The 10573-nt window shown below is 43.5% G+C and overlaps 1 long non-coding RNA gene across 2 annotated transcripts in view; it reads right to left on the minus strand.

The window, feature by feature from the left end:
• The window catches only part of LOC138742969 (uncharacterized), a 91017-nt gene that overhangs the window by 17666 nt on the left and 62778 nt on the right, over positions 1-10573 (minus strand). The window lies entirely within an intron of this gene.

A 10573-nucleotide genomic window follows, 5' to 3' on the forward strand; every position in this document is an offset into this window, starting at 1 on the left:
TGTCCTGCACTGTATTATTCCATCTTCTAAATGATGCAGCCTGACCAGATGTGTCTTTATCGATTCAATTATTACGTTAAAATTCCTGGTGTAACATGAAAGACAACATCAAGTTTACAGACAATGTCAGGCCTGCAGACAACATCTGGTGAGCAGAAAATGACAGGTCAGCAGACAATGTCAGGTTTGAAGACAACAACAGGAAGCAGGAGGAATTGTCATGGTTGACACAAGCCTTTGTCTTGAGAATGTAACTGATCATAGAAAGGAACACAGAAGTAGATCCTTCGGCCCACCAAATTCATGCTGACCATCAAACATCTATTTACACTAATCCTACCCTAACTTGTTTTATTCTCCTCACGCTCCCATCAACTTCCTTCTGATCCTACCACATGCCTGCACATTAGAGACCAATTTACAATTAAATTAGAACCCGAGCACCCATGGAGAATGTACAAGCTCCTAAGGTCAGCATTGAACCTGGAGCTGTAAAGGAGTGGATCAACTAGATGAGTCACTGCACTGGCCTGGCCTAGACTATTAATGTAATGAGAAACTATGCACCGGCTCTTCTGCCCAGTAACATAGACCTCCACCATTATGAAACCCTTTGAGTGTCTGGTGATGGAACGCACACCTCCCAGAGATATTAGACCCATTTAAATTCCACTATAGAAGAAACCATTCAACTGACGATGCTTTTGCCTTGTCCCTTCACTCCATCCTGACCTACCTGCAGAACAAGGACTGGTATGCCAGGCTGCTGTTCAGCTCAGCATTTAATATGATCACTCTCTAGAGGCTGGTGGGGAAGCTGTCCTTGCTAGGACTCAATACCCCTCTCTGGATTCTGGACTTCCTAACAGAAAGACCACAGTCTGTCTGGGTTGGTAGCTGAAAATCAAGCACCATCGAGGTGTGCACTGGTACCCCACAGGGCTGCTTGCTCGGCCCGCTTCTGTTCATGCTACTGACCCTCCGCTGCATCGCCAGATTCAGCTCCCACAGTGTCATCAAGTTTGCAGATGACATGACAGTCGTCGGCCTCATCAGCAACAACGATGAGTCACTCTACAGAAAAGAAGTGGAGAATCTCGTGCTATGATGCAAGAATAACAATCTGAGTCTCTACATAGACGAGACGAAGGAGAGGATTATGGACTCCAGGAGGACCAGGAACCAGCTACCAGTCATCATCACATCAACCTTCTACAGGAGTTCTATCGAGAGTGTCCCAGCCGGCTGCATCACAGTGTGGTGCAGTTGCTGCAGAGAAAAGGATTAGGACCATAAGAGTGGCAGAGAAGATTGCTGAAGACTCCCTTGCTCCTATTGGCATGATCTGCTGGGATCATTGTCTGAAGAAGGCGCACGAACTCCTTCCACCCCACACAAAGCATCTTCCAGCAGTTCCCATTGGGGAAGAGATCCAGGAAGATCAGAGCCAGCACCACCAGGCTGAGGAACAGCTTCTTCCCACAGGCCGTGAGAACGCTCACACTAACCATCCGAGACTCTCATTTGTTCAAAACAAGATATATGTTATTTGCATATATGAATACTTGTCCGGCCTATGTATTGTTTGTCTGTAAGCGTGTTATGTCTGGCTGTGTGTCTGCATGTTTTGCACTAAGGACTGGAGAACGCTGTTTCATTGGGATGTACTTGAGCAATCAGATGACAATAAACTTGACTTGACTCGGGCCTCATTATTTATGGTAGACTCAGCAGCAACAGTCTGGGAGCATCTGGAAGAGTATGGATAAGTCATGCTAACAGAACGCTGCTCTCATGGATTACAGAGTATCGCACTGTCCAGCTATCTGATGGGTGAGGCACCTCCCAAATCAACAGCGACCTTCCACTGGTGGCCGTCCTGTGGCTTAAAGATTGGGAAACGTTGGCATTCAGAGCCTGTGCTGCCAATTTACACCCAAATGACCTACACCCCCTGTACGTTTTCAAACGATGGGAGGAAACCTGAGCACCCAGAGAAAACCCATGCAGACACCAGGTGAATGCACAAATTCCTTACCGGCAGTATGGGATGCAAGCCCCCAGTCCTAATCGCTGGAGCTGTAACAGCGTTGCACTAACCACTACGCTAACTGTGCCGCCCAAAGGTTCAGCATGATAGGCTCCTCAGTAAGGATATCGCATGGGATCCAAGGAAGGATCAAATGGATAAAAAGTTGACTTTGTGGAAGAAAGCAAAGGTTGAGAATGGAAGGTTGTACTTTGGCCTGGAAGCCTGTGACTTGTGGTTCACCATCAGGCTCAGTGCTGGGCTCATTGCTGTTTGTCTTCTGTATGAAAAATGCATGTCAAATTTGTGAATGAGACTAAAGTATCTGGTATGGAGAACAGATCTGGTATGTAGCAAGATCTTGATTATTTAGGCAAGTGTCAGGATTGATGAAATTCAGTCCAGAGTTATGTGAGGAGTTGCATTTTGGGAGGTTTAACGTGTGTCGCTTGGATGTTGCTTGAGTAGAAATTGTTGAATAGTTTTAAATCAATTGAGAAAATTAATCTAGAACATGAAAATTGAAGTCTCTACAGAGAGAGTAGTGATCAGCGCAACGCTGTTACAGCGCCAGCGACTGGGACCAGTATTCGAATCCCACACCGTCTGTAAGGCATTTGTATGTTCTCCCTGTGTCTACGTGGGTTTTCCCCAGGGCCTCTGGTTTCATCCCACTGTTTGAAACGTACCAGGGATCTGTAAGTCAATTGGGTGTAATTGGGTGGCACAGACTCGTGGGCCAAAATGGCCTGTTGCCGTGCTGTATGTCTAAATTTAAATTTAAATTTGCAAAATATTAACAATACATTCAGCATCCAGAAGAAAACTCATCCCATGAAACAGGGGCAGCACGGACAGCAAAGCAGTTAGTGCAATGTTATTACAGCGCCAGTGATCCAGGTTCCAATCCAGTTTGTACCTTCTCTCTGTGACCTGTATGGGTTTTCTCAGGCTGCCCTGGTTTCCTCCCACCCTCTAAAAATACAGAGTTGGTCGGTTCATTGGGTGTAATTGGGCACCTCAGCCAGTGCGTTTATGGGGGAGTTCAAAATGAACAGGGGGAGAAAGCAAGAGAAGTGGACAGTTACAGTTAGTGTAGGAAGGAAAGACTTGTGTGAGATGTAATTCCAGTAAAAGCCAGTAGTTTTATGGTTTATCCTGTGCTCATAATAATACATAACTCAATGTAAAAAGAAGATAAACTGCAATCATGCTCATGCTGGGAGAAAAAAATCCTCGAACTTGGAAAAGAAAATTTAAAAAGGAGAAATTGTTAGATATCAGAGTTGGTTTTTGGCACATGGGCATATTCTATCAATTTAAAATAAGGTCTATTCATGTTTCATGCATTTATCAGGGTGAGATGAAGCAGTGAAGTTTAAAAGAATCTCTTCCCTCTGGGGTCATTCATCTTTTCCCTTCTGAAAGGAAGAGCTCTCTCTGGAACAGGATCATTTTGCAGATTGTGTTCACTGTTTGATGCCTGCCGGGGTGAAAAGATATACGAATTTCCTTGCTGAGTAACATAACTCCGATCCAAAAAGAGTGTGGTTGATAATGAAGAAAATAGGTTGTCAGCTGTATTGTAGGGCGAAGTGATATATGGAGAGCACTGCTCTTGCTTTTATTTGGCAGGCTGCGACCAAGGTGAGGTGGCCGGATTCATTCAGTGACTTTGGGTTTTAATCTCAAGAGCCTATGGTCACATAGTGTAGGCAGGTAATGTTGAGGATTTCACACAGTTCCTGGTCAGATGGATGAAGATTGAAGCTCCTTACACTCAATTTTTTTATTTCAAAAATTGGTACTCAGCTCGATTGATTCCCCCTCTTCTAAATAGGTATAAAGTTAAATTTTCCCAGTATGGCCAGATGTGTGATTATGGAAATAGGACTTGGAGCAGACGACACACCTGCCCTTTTCTTTTCAGGTCCTTCGTTTTCTTTTTTTTTCAGTGTTTTCTTGGAATGGTGTTGCCGTTGTGATTCATTTTCATCACAGATCTTGATAGGGGTCATGTGACCCACAATGAGTGGGATCGAGATAAGTTTTTGGAATGTATTCGCTGTGGATAGTTGTGGTGGTGGTGGGGGGGGGGGAATACAGACTTTGGGTTTGAATATGTAGATGATTGGCTTTGTTTCTGGATTTTGTAAGTCGGCGAAAGGTAAAATATAATATTCGAAAAAGATATTTACAAAGTTCTGCAAAATCTTTTCACATTCTTGGAGTCATATTTGTAGTTACATTCTGTTCATCTGTGCATCCATCTGACATGGTCATTGCTGCCCAGAGAGAGATATGGTTTTTACACATAAAGAATGTAATTTGTGCATAATCAATTTTCCTACTTACCTTCCGGAGTGGCTGTTCACCCAGAAAGACCTGTGCACAGATATTGCCACGTGTTTAGACAAAGTGTCGTAGGTGTGGTTCTTTTGTAGGCTGAACATGAGTTGTCATGGCCCATGACATATGAAAATGTACGATGCTACATCAACGTCATCAGTGACATAATTCACCTGCGTCCGAGAAAGCCCCAAGGCAGAAGAGCAAGATGGCTCGAGATCCACAGATCATGTTAATGCCAGCATCACTCCAACGATTCAACGTAGTGGTCAACTGCTGCTGGTAAGTAAATGTCGCCTTGCTTCACATTTAAATCTCCCGCGTTGCAATGTCGTGAGCTGAACTCATCATCACGTGTCATCGTTGACTCGTATTCATTAGCCCATTGTTGTGGACTTGCCTGTTTAGACTGCAAGCAGTCTGTAACAATGTCTAGGGGTGCTGCGTGAAAAATTTTGGAACTGGAATGATCCACTCATTTCCATTCTGGTTGTTTTACACAGCCTGTATTGTGGGTATTTTACAAATATTTCCCATTACATACCAGTTGTGTAAAAACAATAAAAGAGAAAGAGAGAGACAGGTTAGGCAGGAAAAGAATAATACAATGCACAAAAGAAACTTAGCAGGTCATGTAGCATCCAAAGGAAGTGAAAGATAACCAATGTTTCAGGCCTGGGGCTTTCGTCAGGTGTGGACCAGTGTAAATTCATCATAAATTATTTACAAAAAAGAAAACCCCCATTCAAAGTCTTTTCACAGCCTCAGCATCATATCCATACATTCTCATCATTGTGCGTATGCTCTCTATTTGCATCTTTGCCACCACTGTGGCACCTTGTCATTACTTCGGCCCCCCAGTTATTCAAAGGACTTCCGTTCCTCAATACCAGCTGAGGAAAGGACTCTACATTGTGGCCCTTCCTACAAATCCTTTGTGTTGGCTGCACCAAGTCCTCAGTGCACCCCCCAGTACGTACTCCTGCAGCCTGGAATGTGCCAATAGCAGCATTCCTGCACCAACATCTTCGTGTGCAAAAGAGCCACAAGTTTTGGGCAGACCAAAGTGAGTCTTTCACTGAATTGATGGTTTTCCAGCTTCTCTGGATGTCTGATTCAGTGTACGTCCCCAGGAACACCCATGAATCAGAGTCTCCTGATACGCTGCTGATGGGGATGAACCGTGACAAGGACCCTGGCATCCTTCTCCACGCAGTCTTAGTGAATCCGCATTATGCAAAGAGGTGGGCGACTGCCTCCACTTCACCACAATCATCAAGTGGGTAATTTTGTCAGTGCTTCAGGTCGGAACCACACACTGGGACTAAGAGTGCAGAGGAAAATTATAATAGGGACAAGGTGGGTGGAGATGGTCAGGAGCCAATGGGGGAATGGAAAACAAAGAAATGGTGAAGGATGACAGACAGAGGTAGTTGATTGGCACGTGCCAGAAAAGGGAAGAAAGAGATAGAGAGAAAGAGAAGGAGGGAGAGAGAGAGAAAAATTCAGAGATACGAAAGCCCCTTTCACACTTGCAACTGGTCCCAGGAATTAACGGCCAATCGGTCTTTAAAGTGTCTAGTGAAAATGAAAATCTTCTCACCATCGGCATCAGATGACGTCATCTCACGCCGGGGATTGGTGGCCTCGACCCCTAGTACTATCCCCAGCATCTGCAGATGCCAGCGTTGCAACCAGGCAAGTGTAGAGCAGGCAATTGCATTTTGGTATAGAAATGACCCAAGATTTTATTAGAGTGCAGGAACATGAAGGAAAAAAAGATTAAAATGAAGCTATAAACTTTGCTATGGGAACATTGCAACAGAGAGAGAGAGAGAGAGAGAGAGAGAGAGAGAGAGAGAGAGAGAGAGAGAGAGAGAGAGAGAGGGAGAGAAGAGGAAAATAGTGATCAGGTGGAGGAAGATGAATCATACAGGATAGAGTGGGCGATGAGGAATGACAAAGACCATCACTGTTGATATCTGATATGGAAGAGATTTACGTACTGATAACAGGGCCATTAAGTCAGTTTGAGTAATTGTATTTCAGACATTCCCTTTGTCTACACATCTTTGCCTCACCTTTTCTACCTCTGAATCTAATTTGTTAATCTGTTTCTTCTCTTTCTCAAAGGTATTAACCTTCAATTGCTTACTGTTACATGTACTGAGATAGTTTATTTTTGTTTCGCATCCTATCCAGGCAAGTCAACTCATACTTGAGTACAGTACAGCAGGTAGGGTAACGTAAGTACTGGCTGCGATGTTACAAAGGCAGAGAGCATTAAATGCAGTTCAAGCAGTGCAAGGGGATAATCTTTTACCAAAAAACAGTCTAATAGCGGAAGAAAAGAAGCTGTCCCTGAATTTGAGGTCCACATCTTCATGCTCATAAATCTTCTGAATGACAAGAGTGGAGAAAATGTGACCAAGGTGGGCCCTGAGTTCTTTAATATGTTGAAAGAGAAATGCATAAAATGGCAGGATCCATGGAAGGTAATAGATCGTCAATGTTTCAGGCTGAAACCCTCAATCAGGAATCAGAAAATGTTCACTATCTATTGCCTTCATCAGATACTGCCTGACCTGCTGAGCTCCTCCAGCCTGTTGAGTGTTTGCTTTCCTGCATCTGTTGTCTCTCTTGTTTACCATCTTTAACATCCTGGCATCTTTCCCTAATAAGTGGAAGGAACAGAAAGAGTTGACAGAGGAGAGGTTGGTTTGTGCAATGGTCTGCACTATGTTCACAACTCCCTGCAGTCTTTTGCGGCCTTGGGCAGAGCAGTTCTCATCCCAAATTCTGATGTATGTGGACAGGATACTTTTTATGGTGCATCTGTAAAAATTGGGGAGAGACCTTGTGGACATTCTGAATTTCTTTGGGCTTCTGAAAATGGGTTGCACAGTTAAGGTAGCAGGATGACATGATTAGCGTAGTGGTTAGTGCACCATTGTTGCAGCTCCAGTGATCGGGACAGGGTTCAAATCCCGCGCTGTCTGTAAGGAGTTTGTACATTCTCCCATGTCTCCAGGAGCTCCAGTTTCCTCCCATCGTTCAAAACATAGCAGGAGTTATTGGTTAATTGGGAGTAATTGGGCAGCACTAGATTTGTTAGTGCGATTTTTTGTTCGTACAGGTATCACCAACGTGGTTGGAACAGGACAGGTTGATAATGCAGTCTTAAATCTCAGTTGTTTCTCTTTCCATAGGCATTGTCCAACCTGTTGAGGTTTCTGCCACTCCCTGTTTTCATTTCAGATTTTAAGACTAGATTAAATGCTTCAATAACTGGAGTAAGACTTGAACCGATAAGTATACTGTATACAGAATAAAAGAGAAGTGAGATTAGATATAGGACTATGGGAAAATGACACCAAATAAATAATAATGAGAGACATGGAGATGGCAGAGGAATAAATATTTTGCATCATTCTTCTCTGCAGAAGACACTAACCGTGATCCAAATATCAAATTGCATCAGGGAAGGGAAGTGAGTGCAATTACTATTTCAAGGGAGAAGGTAGTCAGAAAGCTGAATGGTCCAAGGGTGGATGTCTCCTGGACTAGATGGATCACACTCTCGGGTCCTGAAAGAGGTAGTGGTAGAGATTGTGGAGGCATTGGTAACAATTTTTCAGGAATATATAGATCCTGTCATGGTCCCAGAGGACTGGAAAAATCACAACTGTCACCTCAAGAAGGAGGGGAGACAGCAGACAGGAAATTCTAGACCAGTTAGTCTGATGTTAGTGATTGGATGAGATTACAAAGTACATGAAGGCACATAATAGGATAGGATAGGCCAAAACCAAGGGTAAATCTTGCTCGACAAACCTATTGGAATTAGAACTATAGAATGATAGAACAATACAGCACAGAAACAGGCCCTTTGGCCCTTCTAGTCCATATCAAACTATTATTCTCCCTAGTCTAACTGATCTGCACCCAGCCCATAGCCTGCCATACCTTTCTTATCCATGCACCTGCCCAAGTTCTTAAAATTTATATTTGAGCCCGCATTCACCACCTCAACTGGCAGCTGGTTCCACACCCCACCACTCTCTGTGTGAAGAAGTTCCCCCTCGTGTTCCCCCTAAACTTTTGCCCTTTCACCCTATCCCATGCCCTATGATTTGTTCCTTACCTGCCCTCAGTGGCCAAAGCCTACCTACATATATTCTGTCTATACCCCTCATAATTTTTAAATATCTCTATCAAATTTCCCCCTCATTTTCCTTTGCTCCAGCAAATAAAGTCCTAACCTGTTTAACCTTTTCATATAACTCACTTCCTGAAGTCCAGGCAACATCCTAGCAAATCTTCTCTGCATTCTTTCTATCTTATTGATTTCTTTTCTGTAGCTAGGTGACCAAAACTGCACGCAATACTCCAAATCTAACCTCACCAATGTCTTGTACAATTTTGCCATTGTAAAATTGTACAAGACATTTTACCGACTCCTATACTCTTATACTTCCAGCTCTTATACTCAATGCTTCGATTTATGAAGGCCAATATGCCAAAAGCTCTCTTTACAACCTTGTATATCTATAACCCCACTTTTAGGGAATTATGCATCTGTATTCCCAGATCCCTCTGTTCTACAGCAAACCTCAGTTCCCTACTATTTACCATATATGCCCTTTCCTGGTTTGTCCTTCCAAAATCCAACACCTCACATTTGCTGCATTAAATTCCATCTGCCATTTTTCAGTCCATTTTTACAGATCTCTACAAACTTTGAAGGCCTATCTCGTCATCCACAACACCTCCAATCTTTGTGTCATCTGCAAATATGCTGATCCAATTCTTTGCATCATAAGCAGGCTAGATAAGGGAGATGTAGTGGATGTGGTGATGTTTGGATATTCAGAAGGTATTTGACAAGGTGTCGCACATGAGGCTACTTAACACAAGTATATGCCTTGTAATACCATGACCCCTTTATATTAAAGGAAATATGCCAGTGTGGGTAGAGCAGTGGCTGATTGGCAGGAAGCAGAGAGTTGGAATACAAGGATCATATTCTGATAGGCTGTTAGTTGCTCGTGGTATTCCACAGGGGTAGGTGTGGGGCCACTTTTTTTGTTATACAATAAAGATTTGGATTATGGAATGAATGGTTTGTGACCAAGTTTGCAGATGACACAACGTTAGGAGGAGAAAAAGGTCGTGTGGAGGAAGCACGGAGGCTGCAGAAGAAGTTAGTCAGATTAGGAGATGGGCAGAGAAGTGGCAAATATAATGTGGGAAAGTGTGCGGTCATACACTTTTTTAAATGGGGAGAAAAATGAAAAAGACACAGAAGTAAATGGACCTGGGAGTCCTCATGCAGGATAGCCTGAAGGTGGTGTAGAAGATAAGAACAGGGATGAGGTGTTGAGGCTTTATAAGGTACTGGTGAGACCTCACTTGGAGTATTGTGAACAGTTTTGGGTTCCTCATTTAAGAAAAGATGTGCTGATGTTGGAGAGGGTTCAAAGGATGTTCACTAGAATGATACTAGGAATGAAAGGTTATATTATGAGGAGTGTCGGACAGCTCTTGCCCTGTATTTGCTGGAATTCAGGAAAATGAGGGGGATCTCATTGAAACATTTCAAATGTTGAAAGGTGTGGACAGGGTAGATGTCAAAAGGTGGCTTCGCCAATGGTGGGAGAGTCTAGGACACAAAGGACACAACTTCAGGATTGAAGGTGTCCACTTAGAACAGATGCGGAGGTATTTCTTTAACCAGAATGGTAAATCTGTGGGATTTGTTGTAACAGATAGTTGTGAAGACAAAGATTGATAAGTTCTTGATTAGCCAGAGCATCAAAGGGTGAGGGCTGGCCAGTGGGACTGTGGGAAAATGGATCAGTTCATGATTGAATGGCAGAGCAGACTCAGTGGGCTAAATGGACTACTTCTGCCTCTAGGTCTTCTGGTCTTATGGACAACCTCCAGACTTAAAGCTACTGAGTCAAGAATGAAACAGAATGAAACCAACAAGATCAAGGGAATTCTGATAAACCTCTGAACTGTTTGGAGGGCCCGTCACTTTGGAAATCATTAATTGTCTGGCTGCCCTGTTTTCATTTGTCCCTTTTTGATCTGATACCAAACGTGGCACAATGAGATGGGGCTGGAACTGACAGTAGCTCCTGAAAAGTGCTCAGACATCAGAAGGGCTCTGTGTGTGATGCAGCCGATCAG

Source organism: Narcine bancroftii, chromosome 9, assembly GCF_036971445.1.
Source record: "Narcine bancroftii isolate sNarBan1 chromosome 9, sNarBan1.hap1, whole genome shotgun sequence".
Classification (NCBI taxonomy): domain Eukaryota; kingdom Metazoa; phylum Chordata; class Chondrichthyes; order Torpediniformes; family Narcinidae; genus Narcine; species Narcine bancroftii.